A 24349-nucleotide genomic window follows, 5' to 3' on the forward strand; every position below is an offset into this window, starting at 1 on the left:
CACACAATGATACCTTTTGCTTATTTCCAAGTTTTGGATAATTTTTCTGACAGTGTTTAAGGCACTGAGTGGAAGAGGTATGTGTAGACAGTGCCCAGGAAGATCCAATCACAGTCTGCAAAGCCCTATAGTAAAGTTTCAGGGAACAAAACTTGGATACATTCCTAACTTGAAAGGCCTGTGAGTAATCAGGTGATACAGTAGTATACATGTGTGCTAAAATAAACCAAAGGAAGATTATTATAAACTGAGTTACTTAAGGAAGGAAGGAAGGTATCTTGGAAAAGGAAGTCAGTTTTTGAGCAGAGCTTGACAAATTATAGGATGTTGTTTAATGAAGATGAAAAAGAATAGTGATCCAGATCTGTGGGAGAGTAAAGGTAGACCAAGAGATGAATCTGGTCAATAGTGGTTCACCAACTTGGCAGCACACTGCTTTCCCGTGGGGAGGTTTTTTTTTTTTTTTTTTTTTTTTTAAGATTTTGTGTATTTATTTGTCAGAGAGAGATAGGACAAGCAGGCAAAGCAGCAGGCAGAGGCAGAGGGAGAAGCAGGCTTCCCCCTGAGCAAGGAGCCCAATGTGGGACTCGATCCCAGGACTCTGGGATCCTGACCTGAGCCGAAGGCAGCGGATTAACTGATTGAACCACCCAGGTGTCCCCTGTGGGGAGCTTTTTAAAATCCCGGTGCTCAAGCTGCACCCAGGCTAATTAAAATCATCATCTCTAAGGGTGAATTGTAAGCATCAGTAGTTCCTGAAGCTCCTCCAGTGATTTCAATGGGGAGTCATGGCTACTCAAGTGTGGCAGAACAAACAGCACTGGGACTTTGTTAGACCTCGAGGCTCTCAGTGACCCCTTCCAAATCTTCATATAAACAATATCCCCCAAGTGATTCACTGCACATCAAAACTTGAGATGCTGCAAGATATTCTTCTGCAGATTCCCACGATCCCTGATATAGAAAACTTTGAGGACATTTAATTTATTTCAACATCCCAGGTCCCTCTCTTAGAGAGTTGGTAATTCAGAGACAAAATCAATAGAACACAGGAATTAGCAAGTATCCTTATTATTATCAAGGAGTTTGTGAAGAACTGAAAGTATATCCACATATGTAGGATCATTTTCTTAATAGCCTTCACTACCAGATGGAAATAGTTTGGCTTGATCTGTTGATCTGACAGTGGTTCTCAATCCGAGTTACACATAATATCACCTGGAGTTGCTTTTCAAAAATACAGTTATCTTCATCTCAACCTGAGTCTATTTGGCCTGATATGAGGCTTAAGTATCAGTGCTCTTGTTTGGTTGTTTGGCTGGTTGTTTTTTAGTACCTTGGCTGATTTATTCTAATGTATAGGTGGGGTTGAAAACTCACTATGTTAGGTAGCTAGCTCCTCTTGAGGAAGGAACAAATGTGATTTTTTTTTTTTTAAAGGCATTTTAGGAAGTGCTGTCTTACAATAAAATATAAAATTTAGTTTGGTGTTTTAAAAAAATATCTAAGGGACGCCTGGGTGGCTCAGTTGGTTAAGCAGCTGCCTTCGGCTCAGGTCATGATCCCAGCGTCCTGGGATCGAGTCCCACATCGGGCTCCTTGCTCAGCAGGGAGCCTGCTTATCCCTCTGCCTCTGCCTGCCATTCTGTCTGCCTGCGCTCGCTCTCTCCCCCTTTCTCTCTCTGATAAATAAATAAAAATCTTTTAAAAATATCTAACAATATCTACTAGCTAAGTGGTGGCAATCAAATGCTGGGGGTAGTTGTTGAAATGAAGAGGGAAAAAAAGTCTCTAAGAGCAAGGATCAGAGAGGAAGAAAATATGAGGAATTAGTAAAATATGCTGCAAGATTATGGGGAGGGGAAGGAGTTAAAGTACAATCAGCCCCAAACTGGAAATTTGGAAAAAGGAATTAATTTGGTGGGTATAATGGTTAATTTTATGCATCAACCTAACTGAGCCATGGGGTATCCAGATATTTGGCCAAACATTATTCTGGATGTTTCTGTGAGGGTTTTCAGACACTTAAATTGGTAGACTGAATAAAGCAATTTGCCTTCCCCAATGTGGGTGGGTCTCATCCAATCAGTTGAAGACCCAAAGAACACCTAAAGCTCACCCTCCCCTGAGAGAGAGGAAATTCTTCTCACCTGACTGCCTTTAAACTGGGACAAGGGGTTTTTATTTCCCTTCTTAACCAAACTGAAGCATCAGATCTTCCTGAGTCTCACGCCTTCTGGCCTTCAGGCTGGAACACCATTGGCTCTCCTGGGTATCCAGTTGGCTGAGTACAGATCTTAGGACTTGTCAGACTCCATAGTCACATGAGCCCAGTCCTTACAATAAATCATACTCACACATACACACACACACACAACATGTATGTATACATATAAAATATATACATATGCTATACCAAGGGAATCAGCCACCATCAGTTGGATTTAATGGAGATTTAAATACAGGGGAACCAAAGAGAAAAGGAAGGCTTACGGTATGCCCTCTCTGGAGACTGTCAGCATTGGGAAGTTGAGGGCCCACTAATTAGAATTAGGGCACCCTCTATGATTGATTCAGGGAACATATTTGTCTTTCTCTCATTGCTCTGAGTTGGGACAGAGGTAAAAATTAGGGAAGCTAGCAGTCATTGACCAAGTCCTGACTCTTCTAGGCCAGCTGCCACAGAGGATAAGTTCTATTGTTATATATGGCCTGGCACCCATCTGTTTGTCTATTCACTCTATCATATGCTAAATGAATGCCCAACAATATCGGGTTTCCACTTTTCAGATTTTTTTAATGATTTTTTTTTTATCTAGTTCAATTTATTCAATACTATTTGGCCACCTCCACATTTACACTTATACATTTAGATCTTTCTAGACCTTAACCTCATCTGGATTCTACTTTAGAACAGGGGAAGTATTTGACAATTAGGTTCTATTATTATCTTTGACAAGTTCATCAGACCAGGAGACTCTAAACAATGAACGCCAATTTATTATACTCACAGATCCCAAGAAAAGGGATCATGCCACTCTATGAGGAGACTACACAGGAAAACAAGGGAATTGGTCAGGAGGTGGGGGTTGAGGGGGACCTGGACAAGAGCCTTTACCCTGTTTCCCACAGGAAGAAACAGACATATGAGGGTAAATGGTTTGGGCTAGTTTGCTTGTCTAGTTTGAGCCAAGTCATGGAGAGCTAACATACGGAGTGGTTCTGGGACACCTGGGTGGCTCAGTTGGTTAAGTGTCTGCCTTAGGCTCAGGTCCTCATCCCAGGGTCCTGGGATCAAGTCCTGTGTCAAGCTCCTTGCCCAGCAGGGGACCTGTTCCTCCCTCTGCCTGATGCTCCCCCTACTTGTGTGTGATCTCTCTCTCTCTCTCTCTCTCTCTCTCTCTCTCTGGCAAATAAATAAACAAAATCCTTAAAAAAAAAAAAAAAAAAAAAAAAAAAAAGTAGTTCTTGAGAGGCTGGGGAAGATTCAGGAAGGGTATGTATGGAAGACTCCAGAATCTATAATGGTGCCAGGATTCTTAGCTGCACGTAGCAGAAGCCAACTCTGGCTAGTGGAAGGAAGCAAAAAGGACATTTATTAGAAGGATATCAACATTTCTCAGGTTCAAGAGGAGACTCAAGAAGTGGACTTGGAAAATAGGAGGAAAAGAGTGAGCTCCTGGTCTGGCGGGAAGAACAATCTAGTCTGCTTCCTGCTGCTACTTTTGCCATAAAAAATGACTTCTACTGTTCTGACATCTTTATGAACACTTCCTCCAAGAGTCTACATTTTGGGGGATAGCCCCCAGTTGGTGTAGCCCAAGGCATTCGTCCATGTCAGCTTGTGCAGGCATAGAAAGGAGGAGAATTTGGCTCCTCGGCTTCCCTAGTTGGGGGGAGGGGTAGTACCTACGACAGACTGTGACCTTCTGTGAACTTCCTTCAGGTATACTAGACAGTGAAGACCCTGGAATGTGGACAGCCAGAAAATTTTAAAATGTCCACAAGAGTCCCCCCTCTGCACTTGTCTCATTCTTACTTGGCACCGAAACCCAGACATTTAAAGCATATGATGCGTCAGGTGTGTAATGCGTGTGGGTACACACACACACTGCTCTGGCAGAGGGACAAATGGATCACTTCCGTCTTGGTACCAGCAGGGGATCCGTCGTGGCACAGGTTTGTGCTTGTACCATGGTTCTTTCCCCACGCTCCCCACCCTCTCCTACTGTCATTACTAAACACCCACCATGGCGGGTCACTCTAACCGGACAAGGTGCACATAGATGTCACCTCTGGCCTTTCCATTTTTCTTTCATAGGACAACGGTGCCCTTGCACAGGGAACAGAACTGAACATATGCCACTTTATTATTTGTACTGATAGAAACATTGGTTAATCTGAAAACTGGACATCAATTTACAAACATCCTACTCTCCTGTCATTCCCGAATCTACAATACCTACCTGTCCTCTCTTCTTCTAAAATCACTATGGCCCAAATATTCCCTATCAGACAACTGAGGATGTTGCTTTCTCCTATTGCTTTGTGAATGTGAGTCTTATTCATTTCTTCTTTCCAGCATTTGAAGAGATCCTGAAACATATTCTTTGAAAAACTGATTTTTGAAGTGACATACAGGAATAAAAACCAAGCAAGTCAGTTACCCAGGTATTTTGATGCCACTATTCTGAGTATGTGGCAATACCGGGTCATTGACTGTAGGTTTCGATGTCCATTTCTTCTTCACATTTGGTGCTGTGAACCATTATTAGTCTGAAAATGGAATTTCTTGATTCTGTCTTCACTCTCCACCACTCAATTCCTTTGATCCTAGATTTGTACTCTTGCAACTGCTTATGCTAGTCCAAGTTTTTCTGCCTGATGTATTTTTAAGTCTACTGGTGTCAGTGTAGCCAAGCTGAGATAGTATGATCCCTCAAAATTGGGATCCAGACTCTGTTCAGTGTCCAGCACGGCATGCAGATGACTTCTGGGTATGAGATGGTGTTAAAGATGGTGATGATGATTTGCAAATAAACAGAGAAAGTCTGTAGCTCTAGTTGGATCCAAATTAAACAGCTTTTATTGCCTCAGAGAGAATGTGGACCACTTAAGTCTCTTGTCAAAAATCAGTTTTCCAATATCTGTCACCCCTTTCCCAAACACTATGTTTCACACCAGCTAAATCTCTAGGTATTGGGAATACGATTGACTGCTTCATGCTGGGCTCTGTCTAAAGGCTACTATTTGCTTCTGCTGACTGAGTTTTTGTATTAGGTTAAAGGATTTTTGTATGTGAGGTTTATTGAACACTGTGGCTGTATGGGGAATTCGAGGGCAAATTTTCAGCTATTAACCTAGTTACTTCTTGTGCCACTGAAATATTCTATTGAGAGTGCCAGCTGGGGTTAGCCATGACACCAGGAGAGGCAGCAAGGGCATCCAGAGACATGAGAATATCTGTCACATTAAATACTTCATACCATGCACCCATTAACCTCCTGATACAGCAGGACTGACGGCATAGGATTTGTAATGGGCTGAATATTTAATGAATCTCACCCCGTGGCACCGACCGAGAAGTAAAGGTGGATACTGGGCTGGAAAGTTTGCATGAAGATTGCATCAGTGTGCAAAGGGACAAATACGAGCCCCTTCCTTCAGATTTACATTGCACTGTATTCAATACTAAATCTGTGCTTTCCATATTAGGGAGGTTCAAACCCGCTGTAAGACTCCCAGGGCCTGGTTTCTACCTCAGGCACTCAGGCTTAGCCAAAGGCCTTGGCAGAATCATGAGGCTGCCACGAGCTGCTCTGTTTTCCATCTCATTGAGTGGAAAGGACAATTCTATACACTTAACTTTATGATGCTGCCGTAAGGCTGAACCAGGCATAGTCTGCTAAGAACTTTCCTGTTCAGAGCAACGCACTAGAGAGCAGAGCCCTCTACTTCACACTGGCATTGTACTCTTAAATAAGATTGTTTTCCCCCTACCTTGCTATTGTCCAGTTTAGGAATGGAAATAGCATTGATATAGATAATCAGAAGAGCAATGCTGGTTGCTAGTCTAATTGTTGTGATGTTAGCAGTTTACAGAAGACCTTGAATTTCGATTTCTGATTATGCTTCCTGCAGTAACCATACTTTCATTTTTTACATTTGGATGCTTTGATATCTGGAAGGATATGACCCCGGAGGAACTGCCCCTTCCAGAGCCAGCCAGTTGCTAGACACAGTACACTTTTCTCCCTCAACTGTGCATTTTAAATGCAAACCAACCAACCCAAAGCACACACCCCAACCTCCTCCAACAGGCTTTTGCAGTGAGAGCTACTACTCCCCTGCCCCCATTTTCTCAGGGCCACATACACATAACTATGGAGAGCCCCTATGACCAAGAGCCCACTGAAATTAACCATTTCCTTTAACTAAGTTTCCAGTATAGGGCTGATTCTACCCTAGCTCCTTCCCTCTCCCCTTCTAATAAATGTCCTTTTTGCTCCTACTAGCCAGAGTTGGTTTCTGCAGCTAAGAATCCTGACACCATTACGGATTCTGGAGTCTCCCACACACACCCTTCTTGAACCTTCCCCAGCCCCTCAAGAACCGTTCCTGATAGGAGCTCTCCATGGCCCCCTCCCAGTTACCCACTGGGAGCTACTACACACAAACAACTTGCTCCTAATTTCTTCCTCTGTATTCCTTTGCCTTCGATTCCTTTTCTGATATACTTAATGCCTGAGAAATTTCTCTGAAACCCTACAACTGGCTCCAAATGTTCCAGCAACACAGAAGTCTCAGCAGAATGATCTGGATTCTACAGGAGACACTACAGAATTTGCAAGTGGACAAAATGCAAACTTTTAGATACTTTAAATGCAAAGCATTCTTACCGTGTACTCAGAGCTATTTTGTTTAGTTAGGTTTTCAGGGGATCTAACTTCTCTTTGTCAGGTTTATGGTGTGGCTGCTTCCCTCTCTCACTGAGGTGTTCAGAGTCTTAATTAAATAGTGAGTGCGAAGGGCTTTGACAGCATCAGATGAAAAGTGCTAGAAAAATCCCTAGGGAGTTTCCTCATTTTGGCTCCAAAGACACAAGAAAATTAGAAAGCTTTAACAAATGAGCTAAGGTTTACCAGTAAACTTCTTGGTTTTTCTTGTGTGTCTGTGTGTGGTATGGTACAAAGGTTGAATTTTTTTCTTTTTTAATTCGCCTAACTGTAAATGAAAGAGCCATGTCGAAACTCCCTGCAGGACATGTTAAATTTAAGTTCTCCATGATGGGTTTGTGGGATATACATAATCAAATTATTGTCTATGGACCTTGAATCTTTTCAACAAAGAGGAAACCTGCCTGGACTCACATACTTAGTTAATACTTCCAAGGGGAAATCTGGGATCCAAATTTTAGTAGACTATGAAAGGAAACACTCCCCCCTCCTTAAAATACACATCTCCTGAGTGGGGTGTCCCTTCCCTGAGATTGAGACACAATATTCATTTGTTTCTTAGGGTTTGGATTTGGGGTTAATTTCATGGTGCCTCAGGAAGCCAAGTCCTCTGCTTTGAGGCAGAAAAATGATGGTGAACAGCAATACACATGGCTCAAAAGCCTTTTCATTTAGAATGAAAGGATGTGGGTCGAGTGAGGTACTCTCCACTGAGCCAAACTCCACACACAGGGACTCAGGCACCACGCCGGGGCGGGAGGCGGATCGTATGCCAATAGCAGACTTGTGTGTTTCACTGACTGAGGGTGAGACTGGACGAGAGTGAGGAGAAACTCAGCAGTCCTACAGCTCTACCCGCACATCTGAGCCTGTTCAATCACCTTTCCACGGAAGCTTTTTTTAAATGCAAAACTCACCCAGTCTCTCTTTACTGCTCAAACAGTTCACAATGTACCCTGTTTCCATTTTATATCTCATAGAAAGTCTGGCTTTAAACAACAAAAAAATCTTTGTTTCGTATTTGAGAACAATTCCAAAGAACTCACCTAGGGAAACGGGAAACACCTATGTGTAGAGTATTTCCAGAAAAGGACATGTCGGTTTCCTTTAAATATCACCATGTATTTTCTTTTCTTTTTTTTTTTTTCTGAAGTTATTTTTTTATTATGTTCATTTTGCCAACATATAGGATATCAATAGCTTTTGATGTAGTATTCGACAATTCATTAGTTGTGTGTTAACACCCAGCACTCATCACCACACGTGCCCTCCTTAATACCCATCACCCCGTTACCCGACCCCCTCCTTCCTTCTGTAACCCTCAGTGTGTTTTCTGGAGTCTAGAGTCTCTCATGGTTTGTCTCCCTCTCTGATTTCTTCCCATTCAGTCTTCCCTCCCTTCCCCTGTGGTCTTCTGTGCTATTCTTTATGTTCCACATATGAGTGAAACCATGATAATTGTCTTTCTCTGCTTGATTTATTTCACTTAACATAATCCCCTCCAGTTCCATTGACACCCATGTAAATGGTAGGTTTTCATCCTTTCTGATGGCTGAGTAATATTCTATTGTGTGTATGAACCACATCTTCTTTATCCATTCATCTGTTGAAGGGCATCTTGGCTCCTTCCACAGTTTTTGCCATGTATTTTCACAAGAAAAACAAATGTTTATTGTTAATATATAACAAAGCATCATTTCAAATAAGTAAGGGAAGGATAGAGCTAGGACAACAGGCTATCCTTTTGGGTAAAATCAATCTGGATCCCTATAGGAGTCTGTACCAAAATAAATTCCAGATGGATCAAGTATTTAAATATAATAAATAATATATATTGTAAAAAATAAAGCAATAACTTTTCTTTATAATCTTAAATGGCAAAATCCTTTCTAGACATGACATAAAATTCACAAGTATAAAGGAAATGATTGATAAATTTAGCTACATAAAATGTTAAAAATTTTTATGACAAATATGTCATAATCAAAGTCAAAAGAAAAGTGACAGACTTTGACAATTTTTTAACAAATGTGACAAAGAGTTAATGCCATGAATAAGTCAAGATATTTTTTATAAATCTGTTTTAAAGAGAAAGAGGAAAAACCCAATAAGAAAATCAGTAAAGGATCTGAATAAGCAGTTCACACAAAATAAAATAAAATAGCCCATAAATGCATGAAAGGTTGAAACTTACTCAAAATTACAGAAATAGAAATTTGAGAAAAAAATTGAGTTAGTTTCTCTTATTATCTGGACTGAGAAAAAAGCATTTGCTAATTTTAGGTGTTACCAAGGCATGAAGAAATGGGCACTCACTATTGGCAAGTGTGGACTGGTGCAACTTTTAAAAGCAAACTGGCAATATCCAATAAACTTACACCTCTATAAATTTATTACATATATAAATATGAACATAAATAAATATTTACTAAGCATTATTTATAGTCAGTAAGATTCTGGCAATATCCTGTACATCCATCAATAGGGAATTGGTTAAATAAATAATAGAAAATCTATACAAAACTGTAGCCATTATAAACATTAGGGTAGCTCTGTATGCACTACTATTAAAAAAAATATTCAAGATAGTTAACCATGAAAAGGCTAGTTACAGAAAAGTGGGTGAAGTATGGTTTCATTTGTTAAAAAAAATATACATGCTTGAGATGCAGATTCATTGTACATTTCTGGAAAGAGATACAGAAAACTTCTAAGAGTGATTTTTCTCAGCTGGGAATTTCATTTTTATTTTTACCCTTTTGTACTTTTTAAATTTTTACCATAGACCTGCTTTACCTTTACAGTGAAGATCTAGTTTAAAAATAGAGGTGCATCTATCACTTATAATTATGAAATCAAAAGTTTTACTCAACAAATATAAACAAAGGATAGACTAGCAGAGTCTGAGGATATAAAGTTGTCTACTATGCAAGCGCTGCCCTCCAGGAGCTTACCCTATATCTTGAGAGGTGAGGAGAGCCAGAAATATAAATAAGTAATTGCCCCCTGAGTTAAGTGCTGCAGGAAAGACCCCATCTTTCAAGATACCCAACACTTTCCTAAGCAGGACTCCAAACTGGACTCACTCACACAAACCACAGCCTTTCTTGTGATCTCAGACACCAGAATAAAAACCCCACCAGGAGACAGGGTCTTCACAGCTCCCCCTGGAACTGCAATACAGCCATCTTTTGAAAGGCTTTTGTCAGTCACTCAATGAAACATTAACCTTTGGAACTCATCTCTCAGACAGCCTGGGTCAAGGGATCGGGCTCTCAAACATGAGCCCACTCTCCACAGGAACTGCAGGTCTATTAAGCCTTACACACAGAGCAATTACGAGGAAGAGGGAGAGTGAAAGCTTGAGGCTTTCATAATGGGCAGAAGGGTCCCAGCTATAGCTGTGTAACAAGTACTGTCGGCAAAGCTTCATTGCCCCTCCCTCCAACGCCCCGCTTTAATGCTAACATCGGCTTGTCAAAAGAGCTTGTTTGATAGCTGTAAGGAGAACTCAGAGGTAGAGTGATTTCCCACCTCTCATACCTCCAAATGGTGGGACTCCAAAGTCTGCATTCTTCCCACACAGTCCTGCTGTCAGAAGCAAAAATCGAGGTCAAGAAACAAGCCATCATATAAAGATTAACTGGGGCCCTTCAGAGCTCTGGGCCCCACGTGGTCCTTCCACCTGCAGCTCCTGGTGAGCTCACACGTCGCTGTGAAGATCAGCGAATGGGACTAATGAGGTAGTACAGTGGGATCCCGCTGGGAATAATGGCCTTGTGCAGAGATCCTAATCAAAAGATTTCACAAGCATGGGCAGAAATTAAAGATGAAGAAAGTTCTGCTAGGTTGGGCAGGGGAGAATGTCAGCACCCCTCATCAGTAGCCCCAAGTGAACACAACTTTCATGAACAACTTTGGCCTCTTTTCCTTCATACTATGTGTTCTCTCAACAGGCCTCCAGAGGGGCCCCCTGTAGGTGAACAGCATGAAACAGCTCCTCCGTCTTCACAACCACATCACAGAAATATTGTGAATGTTACAAATGTGGAAAGGGATGATGGAGAAGTTCTTACCACTTTCCATTGGCAGCTAAAGCTCCTTGACAGGTCAGGGTAAGGGACTGGAGAGAAAGAGTCAGAGACCCGATCTTCTGGACCAACATGGCCAGACCTTGGACAAATCACAATCTCCCTCAGACATAGCCATCTCGTGTGGAAAACACTTCCTGACTCACAAGCTCTCAGGGAAAATGGGGACAACACGAGTGTATGAGCTTCATAAGTGTAATGTTGCATTAGTAGTGTACCCCTCCCTCACTCCCAGGTAGCTGGGAAAGAGGAACAAACATCTCTGGGATACTATCCCTTCACAGTGAAGATGAAGAGAAATGCAGAATATCTGGGTAATGGGTGCTCACCTTAATTACCTTTTCAGCTTTGGCCAGAGTGGGGAGGGTGCACAGCAGATAATTTTTAAAAAGAGACTTATTTCACATTTATCCTCCAAAAGAGATTAAATAAATTTCACAATTATTGTTTTATTCTATCACAGAAAATACCAAGGAAAGAGGAAAGAGGAGTGTTAGTGTGGTAGAACACTTTAATAGTGTATTGGTAAGAGCCTCAGGAAGCTATTCTACTGTTTGGGGCCTCACTTTCCTCATTGGTAATAATTCCTATTTCATAGGCCACTGGAAGCGTGTCCTTCATACTGAGTACCTAGGAAGCCCTAGGTAACTGTTCTGTTGTCAACAACCCCATCCTGTGCTGGAGACAATGAGGCAGAGATGATGACTTCTTTCAGGCACCAAAAAGTGGAGCACATTCCAGAAAAAGACTGATCCCCAGTCTGTGGCTTTCTCAAACCTACCCCTTTCTTTTATTTCCTACAACACAGGGACAAAACCTCTTTGCCGGGTCTTCCGGCCTCCTTGTCCTGCTCCAATCCTTCATTATCAATTTTTTCTCATGTCTCCCTACTTCCCAAGGGTCAGGTCAAGCCTTACATTTGTACTTCACTTGCACTCAGCATTTCTAAACTCAGTTTGGGCCCCTCCCCAGGGCCTATTCTACTCTCAGGCTCCACCTGTTCGGAAAGCCCACCAGACCCGTTCTTTTGGGTCCTTCCGTTCATGGGTCCCTCCCACTGTAGGGCTCTATGTGAATAGCTATTCTTCTTTTACCATTGTGAACCAAGATGACTACAAATTTTACCTTAATTTTCCACAACATTTTGGAGACCAGACTGCAATCTTTAACATGATTGTATTCTAGGTTCAGGATAACAGAAAAAGATTAGATTCAGGGAAGGACTTGTAACTTCTAGATCTGGCTATCTCAAGGACTCCAAGACTGACCCATTCTCAGAAATCCCCCATAGAGGGCACTGTCTCCCCAGGCGGGCCATCTTCCAAATACCATCTATCAAAGGTATTTCTCAAACCTACCCCTTTCTTTGATTTTCTACAACACAGGGACAAAACCTCCTTGCAGGTCTCCTGGCCTCCTTGCCCTGCTCTAATCCTTCATTATCACTTTCTTGTCATGCCTCCCTACTTCCCAAGCGTCAGGTTCCCAGGGTGAACTCCCCCCACCTTGGTCCCACTCTCTTCTCTTCTCTACTCTTTATTTCATGAAAGAGAGAAAATTTGCTTAGAGCTTTGAAATGCAGGTTTGAAATGAGCTTTTGTCACGCCCCTCCAGGTTTTGACAATCACAGGATCAGGCTTAAGCCAAAATTCAGACTCCCTGCACTTGGTGCCTGTGGTCTTACTAGTCTTCTCTGATAAAAGGAAGGAAGCACAGAGCTCAGGAATGGCAATGCAGACCCCACATTACTGCAGCAGAATATCTTATTTCTTTGCCCATACCTTTCCCTTTCCGTCGTCTTTTTCCTCCGCAGTGATAACTGAACTTGGTCACAAACCCACACCCCTCTTCTTCAGCCGGGACTTCCTATCTTATCCTCCTTTGAAGCCCAAGAAGGATGTGATGCTACACGGCCTCTGAAGTGTCTAGACAGTGGGAAGGGCAGAGTCTCCCTAGCTCTGAAAGCAAAAGTCTTAAAGAAAAGTCCAAACTCTCTGTAAGGGTAGTCCTTATTTTGACACGAATTATAGAGAAGGAGGAGGGGAAGGCCCTGAAAAACAAATGAGCAACTTTTTAAAAAGCTTTCAGAATCAAATGTAAAATTCATTAAGAAAAGTAATGGAAATTTTATGGCTGGTGCACAGATAAATTCATTGCTGCCTCTTAATTCATCAAGCCCACATACAAGAGTGTATACCAAATTAATTGGAACTAACAGCCTCTCAGAAACTCTAACCAGCTGCACACTCAGGGTAAACTAGTCGGAACAAAATAAAGAACCCCTCCTCCTCCTTCTCCCAGGCCTTGATTGAATTAAAGGCTAAGTTTTCTCAACTCTCAAAATATTAAACAACTTTGTTCTTCCATGACTGCCAAGCCATCATCTACTATTCAGGCCCAAGCTGGGTCACAACTAGATACAAATGGGGTTTCTTTGGCTATTAAGAAGCCCAATTCTAGGGGTGCCTGAGTGGCTCGGTGGGTTAAAGCCTCTGCCTTCGGCTCAGGTCATGATCGCAAGGTCCTAGGATCAAGCCTCACGTCAGGCTCTCTGCTTGGCAGGGAGCCTGCTTCCCCCTCTCGCTCTCTCTGCCTGCCTCTCTGCCTCCTTGTGATCGCTGTCAAATAAATAAATAAATAAAATCTTATTTTAAAAAAGGAGGGGGAGGGGGAAAGTCCAATTCTATTTCACCATAGCTATAAAGACAAGATAAAAAAAATTCTTAAAAAGAAAGATGTTCTAAAGCTGACATTAAATGTTGTCTCACCCAGGTGCATAGATCGGGGCGGGGGGTGAATTTAAGTTATTTACTTCCCATTACTTTCTAGGATAACTTAGAGAGAAGGCTCTTAGTCCTTTATTCAAGTTAATGCTCTGGTTCTTAGACATGGTTTCCAAGCAGGCTATGCAGTAAATCCAACAAGAGAACCAAAGAAACTCTGTAAGTCACTACAACTATTTGTTTAAAAAAGAACATGGAGGACATGTCCTCTTGAAGACAAATCAGCACTACCCACCTTAATCTAAAATAGATTCTTATCAGACAGTTGTAAATATTATTTTATTAGTAAATATTAATTATTCACTTTGACAATTTAATAACATTAATTTCATGAATAACAAGTAACATTTATCGAGGGCTTCATCTATGTAAGGCACTGTGCTAAGCCTTATACATGCATTATCTAAGAGAACTTTACAACAACCCAATGAGATCCATACTATTATTAATTCCCTTTTTTTAAGATTTTATTTTTTTAAGTAACCCCAACACCCAACATGCGGCTTAAACTTATAATCCTGAAATCAAGAGTCTCATGCTCTACCAAGTGATATTCAGAGAAGTTAGTTAACTTAACCAAGGTCAGATAACTAGAATATCTGGTCCAACCTTAAGTTAAGTTGTAAAAGCTCAACCATCAGTTGATATTCTGATAGGTAAAAGGTGAAGGTAGAAGCCTGTAGGGTTTTGTCCTCAGAGACACCACAGAGTATTTGGGTGGGCCAATGGAAAAGCTTTAAAACCTCCACATATAGAAGGGGGTTTTAGTCAGAAAGCATGAAGACTGGATTTTGATCCCTGTTTGGGATGCCAAATCTGAACTCAGAGGCTTTCATCCTTCTACAGCGGAGCCCTGAGGTTCACCCACATCGGAGAGGGGAGAAAAGTTCCACATGATTCTACAAAGTACTCATTTGGAGTAACATGTCTAAGAAAGAAGAGATAATATGGAAATTAACCACTGCTCATGTATGGTTAGTAGATGTGCTAGCCAGTTACTGAAGGAAGGAAAGTCTTCTGAGAAAAACAACTCCCTTATTTGAGTTGCCTATTCCTTTTGACCTTCCCACTATGGGAAGGTCTCAGGCAACTTCTAGAAGGCATCTTTAGAGTAGCAACAGCCTGGGTCAGTATTATCCATGGACTGGGACAGCATGATAAAAGTCTGAGGAGTCTTTCTCATAAAGGGACAGAAATGAACAAACCCTAAATGGAAGTTATGTTTACTTGCATGGTGCTATCACAGTTTATCAATATGATAAACATTGCCTGGTCGTCTTCAAACACCAGGCTCAAGATAAGATCTGGAGACCCAAAGATGAGTAATCATGTTGTTTTCCCCACTTTAAATGAAGGGAATGGTGATTCAAATAAAAAATTACAGTCATTTTAAATAGGGGCCTTTGGGGCTGGAACACAAAGGTGAATGCTTTGATCCGTCTACACCTTTTCAACGATATGACATATCTAATTAGGCCCCTGGAGAACTGATCACTTCAGACTTGCCACATTTTGTGTATTCAGTTGTTTTCATCGTGTTTGGGGATGACTGCTTAATGAGCCACTTGTAGGGGGCAGCAAGAAGGCGAATGCATTTTAAGTTTGTTTCAGTGGTAATTTTGGCAGAATCTCTATATCAAATAGGAACTTTTTTTTCTCAAGTACAAGAAAATCTAATTAATAGCGGCTTAAACACATAAAGTATTTGTCTCACATAACAAGAGTCTGTAAGTACTTCCAGGGCTGGGGAGGTGGCGGAGCCCAAAATCACTTCCAGATACCAAATCCTCTATTTTTTTCTCTGGCGCCCTCAGCATATTGGCCTTCATTGTCATGTTAATTGCCTCCTGGTTGCTAATGGCTGCCATGTTGCCAGCCATCATGACTGAGTTCCAGAGAGGAATAAAGAGACAAGAAGAGACAACAGATTTTGGCTTATATCTCATTGGCCAACACTATCACTGCTGACTTCAAGGAAGACTAGAAAATCAACTTTTGTTTGTTCATTGTTGTTTTAAAGACCTAATAGACAGAAAAGAAAAGAGGTTGGACGTGAAATGTTAGTCAATGAAGAGTATCTGTTACTCCTCTCACCTATATAGAGAGGCATAGACCAGTTTTTACAGTTCCTAGATTTTTTTAAAGGAAGAAATACTAGAAAAAAAAAAAAAGAAAGAAAGAGGCAGTTTCAAGAATGTAGTATAATTTCAAAGTATATAGTGTGCATAGCTACCAAATGGGTTGGTTTTGTTTTTTGAGTTTTTTTTAAATGTAGTAAGTATAGGTAGAGTCTCATTTGCCAATACCAGCCTTTGAAAGAACAGGCCAAATGGTGCTCCTGCTTTTTCATTGCTCCCCCACACCGCCGTGGTAAGCCTTGCTTAAGGGACCCATAAGAAATGAGGATAGGAAAGACCTGAAGGCCTTCTCTCATCGGTGTTCTCAAGAGAAATTTATGTGGAAAAGACTAGGACAGTCTTTGGTGCATAAACCAGAAGGGAATCTGGAATCAAAAGGACAGAGAAAGTTCCTGAAAAAAATCCATAAATCATAAAGGGATATCATTGAATCCTGTTCACAAAATAAGAAAAGACAACCCAAAAATATTTGCAAAAATTATAACTTAGGTGTTATCTTGAAGGAAATCACAGATTTTTGCTTTATGCCATTTCCAAATGAGTGTCCTTCTTATATGCATCTAAAGCTGCCTGCCCAGGTATATGGTGGCCATGAACCACATGTGGCTATCGGGCACTCAAAATGTGGCTGGTCCAAACTGATGTGTGCTATGAGTATTAAATGTACACCAGATCTCACAGATTTAGTAAGAAAAAAGAATTTATGAAATCTCCTGAGTAATTTTTTATATTGAATACACATTGAAATGACAATATTTAGGACATAGGGAATTAAATAAAACATATTATTAAAGTTAAATTCACCTGTTTCTTCTTTATTTTTTTAATGTAGCTACTAGAAAAGTAAAATTGCCTCTGTGGCTCGTTATATTTCACTGTATGTGTGGCTTACATTATATTTCTCTTGTACTGAGCTGGTCTAGAAGGACGATTACTTTACAAGAGCCCATCTGTAACAGGGGCTGTGGTGCCCCATCCCATGTCCCACTGGCCCATTTCTGAGTTCACCAGCAGCCTCCAAGGACAGTTACACAGTTACATGCATGTCAACAGCTTCCCCATTCCCTCCTCAGGGAAATATCTCTCCACTTCTCAGCCTGAAGGCCTTTTCTAGCGCCCTAGGAGTCTGCTCAGGGCAGCCCAGGATTTAATGCTCCCAGGAGCAACCTTCAATTAGTAGGGGATGGTGAATCAATGCCCTGTCTTAGCAATCCCTTGGCAGGACAATTTTCTTAATTTATTACTGAAGTATAGTTGACATACAATGTTATATTAGTTTCAGGTGTACAACATAGTGGTTTGACAATTTTACACATTACTCAGTGCTCACCACGGTAAGTGTAGTCTCTGTTTGTCACCATACAACATTACTGCAATATTATTGATTATATTCCCTATGCTGTACTTTTTATCCCCATGACTTATTTAATTTGTAACTGGAAGCTGGTACCTCTTAGTCTTCTTCACCTGCCCTTTTGCAACCACCGGTTTATTCTCTGTATTTAAGGATCTGTTTGGTTTTTTGTTTGTTTTTTAGATTCCACATGTAAGTGAAATTGTATAGTATTTGTCTTTGACTATTTTACTCAGTAGAATACCTTCTAGGTCCATCTATGTTGTCACAAAAGGCAAGATTTTTTTTCTTTTTTATAGCTGAATGATACTCTATCATATTTATATGCCACATCTTCTTTATCCCTTCTTCTATCAGAGGACACTTAGGTTGCTTCCATATCTTGGCTACTGTAAATAATACCACAATAAACATAGGGGTACATATCTCTTTTTTTTTTTTTTTTAAGATTTCATTTATTTATTTGACAGACAGAGAGAGATCACAGGTAGGCAGAGAGGCAGGCAGAAGGGGGCGGGGGGAGGAGGCTCCCTGCTGAGCAGAGAGCCTGACGTGGGACTCGATCCCAGGACCCTAAGATCATGACCTGAGCCGAAGGCAGAGGCCCAACCCACTGAGCCACCCAGGCACCCGGGGTACGTATCTTTTTTAATTGGTGCTTTCATTTTCAATTTTGAAGTGTGTTCTACAGAGTCTCTCAGAGGGTCCCCAGCAGGGCTGAGCCCCAGTTGCCCACAGCAACAGGTTTCTCATTAACACAGATGTTTATTGACCCTTGACCCTTCCCTATCTTATCCTCCTCGTGCTTTCTGGGGTCACCTCGCAAATAAACTCCCTGTTCCCCAGTGTTTTCCTCACCTCTGCTTCATGTGACTCAGACTAAAAGAACAGCACAAACATTTCCACAGTCCCTCTTTATAGACCCATGCCAAGTATCCTTTGACTTTACAACTCATGCCCAGGTTTTTTTCTTTGGCTATTATCAGGGAAGATGTCTTTAATTACTATTGTTTTTCATCAATTCATGTGGGACTCCATTGTCAGTGGCCTTAAAAAAGGACAAAAAAGAGATTCTGCTCTAATTAAACAAGTAGTGTATCATGTGAAAGGATTTGTGTATTTTTTTCCTTTCCAAGTAATTTGCTTACATTTAAACTGTGCTTATGTAGTGTTGTCTTAATTATTGAGTCATTAAAGACATTGATGTGGCCCTTTAAATCTTTTTTTTTTCTTTTCCCGCTTTGGAGTGGTGGCAGATTCTTTTAGACAGAATCCAACTCCACAAGATTATTAAACACATTTCTCATCGGATCTGCACAAAGGGGCACAACCAGCAGGATAGCAGTGTTGGTGGGAGACAGCCACCATTCCCTGGACTCTAAACAAGGATCAGAGAGTAAGTACAGCTATGGGGTATGGGTGTTCAAGATGCCCTGACCTAGAACACAGCCCTCGCTCTCTGATCCCGGTTCCTGCCTTAACAGTAATGGCTCAGGGGCGCCTGGGTGGCTTGGTTGGTTGGGCACCTGCCTTCCATGCAGGTCATGATCTCAGGGTCCTGGGATAAGCCGGTAGGTGCAAGCATTCTACCAGAAGGCCAAATGGGCCTTTGCCATCTTCTTAAGCCCAAACCGAAATCTTGGGATCACCCCACCCTCTGGCTAGAAGCATTGTCCAGGGTAGGCACACACCCAGCACGCACAGGAAAGCTGGAAGAGAGAGTGAAGGCACCCAGACCCACCAAGGGCTGCCTATCCAATTATTGGTTTCATTTCTAAGGTCACTGAAGGGAGGCAGTACCGATATGTGAAACTTTTCCTACGCAGCTGCCCTGGAGACTACTAGTGAACATGGCCCAAGTTTTTGCCCCTCTTCCTCCTATGCTGATATGAAGCCATGTCTAATTAAGTGACGAGAAAAATGGCAGGCAGAAAATGCTATAAAACCCAAGGAGAAGCCAATTCACTTCAGGCCAGAATAATAAAAGAGGTAACAGGATATTATTTGGCAGACTTGTCTTTGCCTTAAACATAGTGGAGTGTGTCCCTACTAAGGGAGGCCAGAAATAAATCTGTTCCTCCGTATCCTTCCCCTGAACCTCCTAGGTATTCTTACAAGGGAGCTTGCTATGTATTAATTCTTCCCTCTACAATCTCAATAAATGCTTGTTCTGGGAACAACCCAATTCTGTACTCAATTACCAACAACCTGATCCCTCTTCCAAGCATACATAAGACAGGAAAGCTACTTGGTTGTCTAATGATATTCTTTTCACAACTTCTTTCTGGGTATTTTCCATAATTGAATTGTCTGCAAACAAAATAAAGATTGCTGCTTCTAATAGTATGTGGCACTTCGTAGACACCTTTGAATGAAACATAACAAAGCCCTTGAAACAAATGTTCATTAACTGCCTAGTTCTGTTTGAGGACAGGACACTCCACATTTCCTAAATGAAAGAGTTCAAGAAATCTAAACATGTCTAAGAAGTAAGGAGTAACTTTTGTTCACAAAGTATTATGGAAAATAGCATCTTTTTTTTTTTTTAAAGATTTTATTTATTTATTTGACAGACAGAGATCACAAGTAGGCTGAGAGGCAGGCAGAGAGAGAGAGAGAGAGAGGGAAGCAGGCTTCCTGCGGAGCAGGGAGCCCGATGCGGGGCTCGATCCCAGGACCCTGAGATCATGACCCGAGCCGAAGGCTGCAGCCCAAACCACTGAGCCACCAGGCGCCCCGGAAAATAGCATCTTTTGACAAGAATTAATTTTGAAATGGTCTCTTTATTTCACGTAGTTAATATGTGATAGAGAGAGAAATGTCACATTTGCCAATAGCTGGGGGAAATGTCTTAAATATTCTGGGACCTCCAACTCCCTTTATCTATTCTATCCCATTCTTTGATCTGAATATCTCTCTAAGTATCTGTCTACAGCCCGAATGGGCTTTGCTCCCTCCTCTCTGTCTTTATGGACCTGGTAACAGTGATAAACGTAATGCAAGTTGTAAACTTATTTTTTCCTCAGTCATTCAGCTTTTTCTTATGTCCTGGGTCACACAGTAAAGAGCCATTCATCTTAAAAATTGGGCCGAAATAGCAAAAACAAATCCATGAAATTAAAGATGCTGCATCTGGCATGCATTTGTTCCTGTCAATATTTTTGCTATCCCATTATACTGTCTCCTGATTTTAAAAGAAATATGGCATATAGGAAATGGGTAGAAGGGTCGTTGGGCGACAGGAAAAAGATGCTCCAGACTGTTCCAGGTTTCCATTCCTACCTTTGGAATTTGGAAATATACCCAAAGCATATTTATATATTTTTGATATTCAAAAGGATCTTAAAGGGTTTGGGAATTTGGATATCTAAAGCATCACATTCTGATGTCCCCCAAGGCTGATAGGAATAGTATACAAACTTCTGCCAGAGATATACTGAAGAGGACTCTAGTCCTCTTAGGTATGCCCATTGGGCTAATAATTGACAAATTGGGGTCTGGGGACGTCTATATGTTTGCTTCAATATTTGACTTTTTGGCTGGTACATTGTGCCCCACAGTAGACATTTAAACAGGAGTCCACATGATTTAAGGAAAATAACACTATGCCACAGAATGGAGGGGGCAAGTGTTGAGGGGAAGAAAATAAATTCAATGGACTAATCCAGACCATCTAAAGAGAGGAAATCCACTAGATGGTTACTGATCACTTGGCTCGGTTGTTGCCATGATATGCCAAATGGACAAAAGCAACAGCAGGCATGCTGCTAGATTCTAGGATTCAAAGACAAATGAGCTAAGGCACCTGTTTTCCACAAGACCGGAAACAAATGGAGATAGCCATAAAAGAAAGGGAAAAGGGGGAAAAGGGGAAAGGAGGAAAAAAGAAAGGGAAATAAGAGAGAAGGGGAGAGGAAGAGATATAGAGTGTCCTTGAGGAGTTAAGGCAAGAGGGGATGATTATTTAAACAGGCTCTAGGAAGATGTGTCAGCCTTCATTCACTCTAAGGACTAGACGATTAAGGCATCCGGGCCATGGAATGTGATATTTGCATTTTCTCTTCTATGGAATAGTGCTTGCAGCCTGAATCTACCTATTCGAGGAATACGAGGAAGGATGACTGCCCAATTAGTATCACAGTCCTTGAAAACAGAAAATACATTTTGATAACCTGGAATATTTGTTCCCCAAGTGTGAGCTCTAGACCAGCTGCACGAATATCACCAACTTGGTAGAAATACACATTCTACCAAGAGTCCTCACCCGCTGATTCAGAAACTCCAGGGCCGGGGCACCTGGGTGGCTTAGTCAGTTAAGCGTCTGACTCTTGATTTGGCTCAAGTTATGATCTCAGGGACTTGAGATCAGGCCCCTCATTAGGCTCCTCACTCAGTGGGGAGTCTACTTGGGATTCTCTCTTTCCTCCTTCTGCCCCTCCACACACTCGCACAATTTCTCTCTCTCTCCCTCTAAAATAAATAAATAAATCTTTAAAAAGAAAATAAAGGCCTTTTTTGTGAGATTATATTCTTCCTACCTTTTGACTGTTAAATATTCATTCTTTTTAGGGACTAATGATATTAAAAGAACAATGATATTTTTTTCAAATAAACTTAATTCACAAAATAGACTGCCACCCATGTTGGTACTCAAAAAATTTTTTTTAAATGTATCAGTCCAAAAATCCAAACATCTGGGAACCACTGAAATTAAAAAGGTATGTATAGCTTATAAGAAAAAAATGCCACATGAATGTATTTTTCTACCTGAAGTCAATAATGCTCTACTTTAAAAAAATAAAAATAAAAAAAAAATAATGCTCTACTTTTTATCTACTTGTATTCCAAAAATGTCTTAATTAAGTTTCAGGTTCATAAAACCAAGTTTCATTACTAAATAAATTTAATAAATGTCCACCATCTCTAATGATTTTTATTCTAGAATTACCATTTTTTTATGAACTGTCATTTGGAGGATTTCTTATTTGTGAAATACATATGTAGCAATATCTCCTCCAGATAGATGTATGTGGTAGCTTTTTGAGATCCCCAAGCACCTTGCTGAGAGACTAGGAAGGGTGAGTAGAGACAGTATCATAAATAAACTATTATTATTTATAATGTACATTCTTCATTCACATGCACTAATGCACAATGTTATTTATTAGGGTAATCACTGTTGCAAGAATTGTTATTATTATTTCATGACATAAAACTGAAAATGGAAATTGGAAAATAGGAAAGAGAAAAATACATTCTATCTTGAGGACATGTGAGATTTACTATACCTAATCTCACATAGACAAAACATATTTATTTCTATTACAACACCTTATTCATCAATGTATCAAATCGCCTCCTACTCCAGTAGCCGTTGGAGCATCAGACTCCTGGAATACAAACCTCATTCCTTCCCATCATCTCCCACACTCTTCCCCTCATTTCTAGTCTTATTATAAACTTCCTAGTCCCAGATTTCAACCCCTGAAGCCTCAGATTACTGCAGGGCAGAGTCAGACCCAGATGGTTCAGGGGTTTCTGGGGATTAAAAAAATTCTGAGTGCATCAGCTCCAATGTCCCCATGCCAAATTTCAGAGTCCTCTTTCCTCCCAGTCAGGGTCTTGACCTGGTGCAGTAAATCTGCTGGGCTGTGAATTCAACCTTCTTGGGAGATCTACAGTTCTTATAATTAAATACAGAGCCTTCTCTTCAGTTTTTTCTGCCCTCCAGCTGCAAGAGTAAAGAGTATTTATATCTATCAAGAAGGACCTCTAGCCTTCACTAGTCAGTGACTTCAACTGGTCATTGATCAGCCTCAGTCCTTCACCAGGGCATCAATAGCCCCCCAGCAAGAGCTATTCAATTAGAAGTCCTTATCATTACCACTTCCCCCAAACCTTCCCTGTGCCTGAGCTGCTGAACTACCAGTGTTCTCCCTCCGTCCTGTCCCTTCCCAGCTCACCCGTGGCAGAGTTCTAATGATGACACAATGACAGCAGGCCAACAGCTAGCATGACTCCGCCTGCCACCAGCAATGAGGTTTTCATTGTGCAATCAGTTTTCTTAGAGGCTGCTTTCTAGAAACACGTGTGTGTCAACTGGGTTAAGTCAGGTCCCCTAAGAAACAGATGCTAAGACAGTAGATTTCCACGCAGGAAGCTTATGGGAAGTGCTCTGCTGAACCATGCCTGCAAAGGGGTGAGGAGCAGAACTGGGCAGAGGGAGACCTTGAACGGGGACAGAGACCTCAGCCCATCACACAGGAGCCCTGAAGCTGAGATGGCTAAGAGTAGGCCCACCGTGGAGCACCTGGGTGGCTCTGTTGGTTGAGCATCCCGCTCTCCATTTCAGCTCAGGTCACGATCACAGGGTCGTGAGATCAAGCCTAGGGTCAGGTTCCACGCTCAGTGGGGAGTCTGCTTGAGATTCTCTCTCTCGCTCTCCCTCTGCCCTCCCCTTGCTCTCTCTCTCTCTCAAATAAAGAAATATATCTTGCCCACCTTGGAGCAAGGGGACTCGGCCTTTGTACCCCCATGTCAACTAGTCATGAACAGAGGGAGCACAACATTGAATGAAGCGGTTCCTTTTCAGGGAGGGACTAAGCTATGGGCACTCAGCCACAGCATTCCGGGCACTGGACACCTGGTCCTGAAGGGGGCATGTGAGCAGTGCATGCACCCAAGTGCCCACTTCATCCGGGGAATCAACACCCAGGAAGACGCCAACGACAAAGATGCTCTGCTCCCTCCTCCAGCCTCATCGGCTACAGCGCCTCTACTCAGACTTCTTCAGCCAAACTGGTCTCCCAAGCGTTGCCTAAATAATCCATAAACCTTGCTGTCCCTCGGCCTTGGCCCAAACCTTCCCTCCTGCCTGAGACAGCCTGCGCCTCTCCCTCCCACCACGTTTTCACTGTTTCATTTTCAACCCAAGCCCCGTCTTTTCCGGGAAGTCTTACTGATGGCTTCAGGCCACGTTGCCCGCCCAGTGAGTTGACAACTAACACCCTAGACTAATCACGTGACA

At 41.7% G+C, this 24349-nt stretch overlaps 1 long non-coding RNA gene across 8 annotated transcripts in view; it reads right to left on the bottom strand.

The window, feature by feature from the left end:
* Nucleotides 1–24349, bottom strand: part of LOC131836797 (uncharacterized) — a 140603-nt gene that overhangs the window by 83087 nt on the left and 33167 nt on the right. The window lies entirely within an intron of this gene.

Source organism: Mustela lutreola, chromosome 7 (genome assembly GCF_030435805.1).
Source record: "Mustela lutreola isolate mMusLut2 chromosome 7, mMusLut2.pri, whole genome shotgun sequence".
Classification (NCBI taxonomy): Eukaryota; Metazoa; Chordata; class Mammalia; order Carnivora; family Mustelidae; genus Mustela; species Mustela lutreola.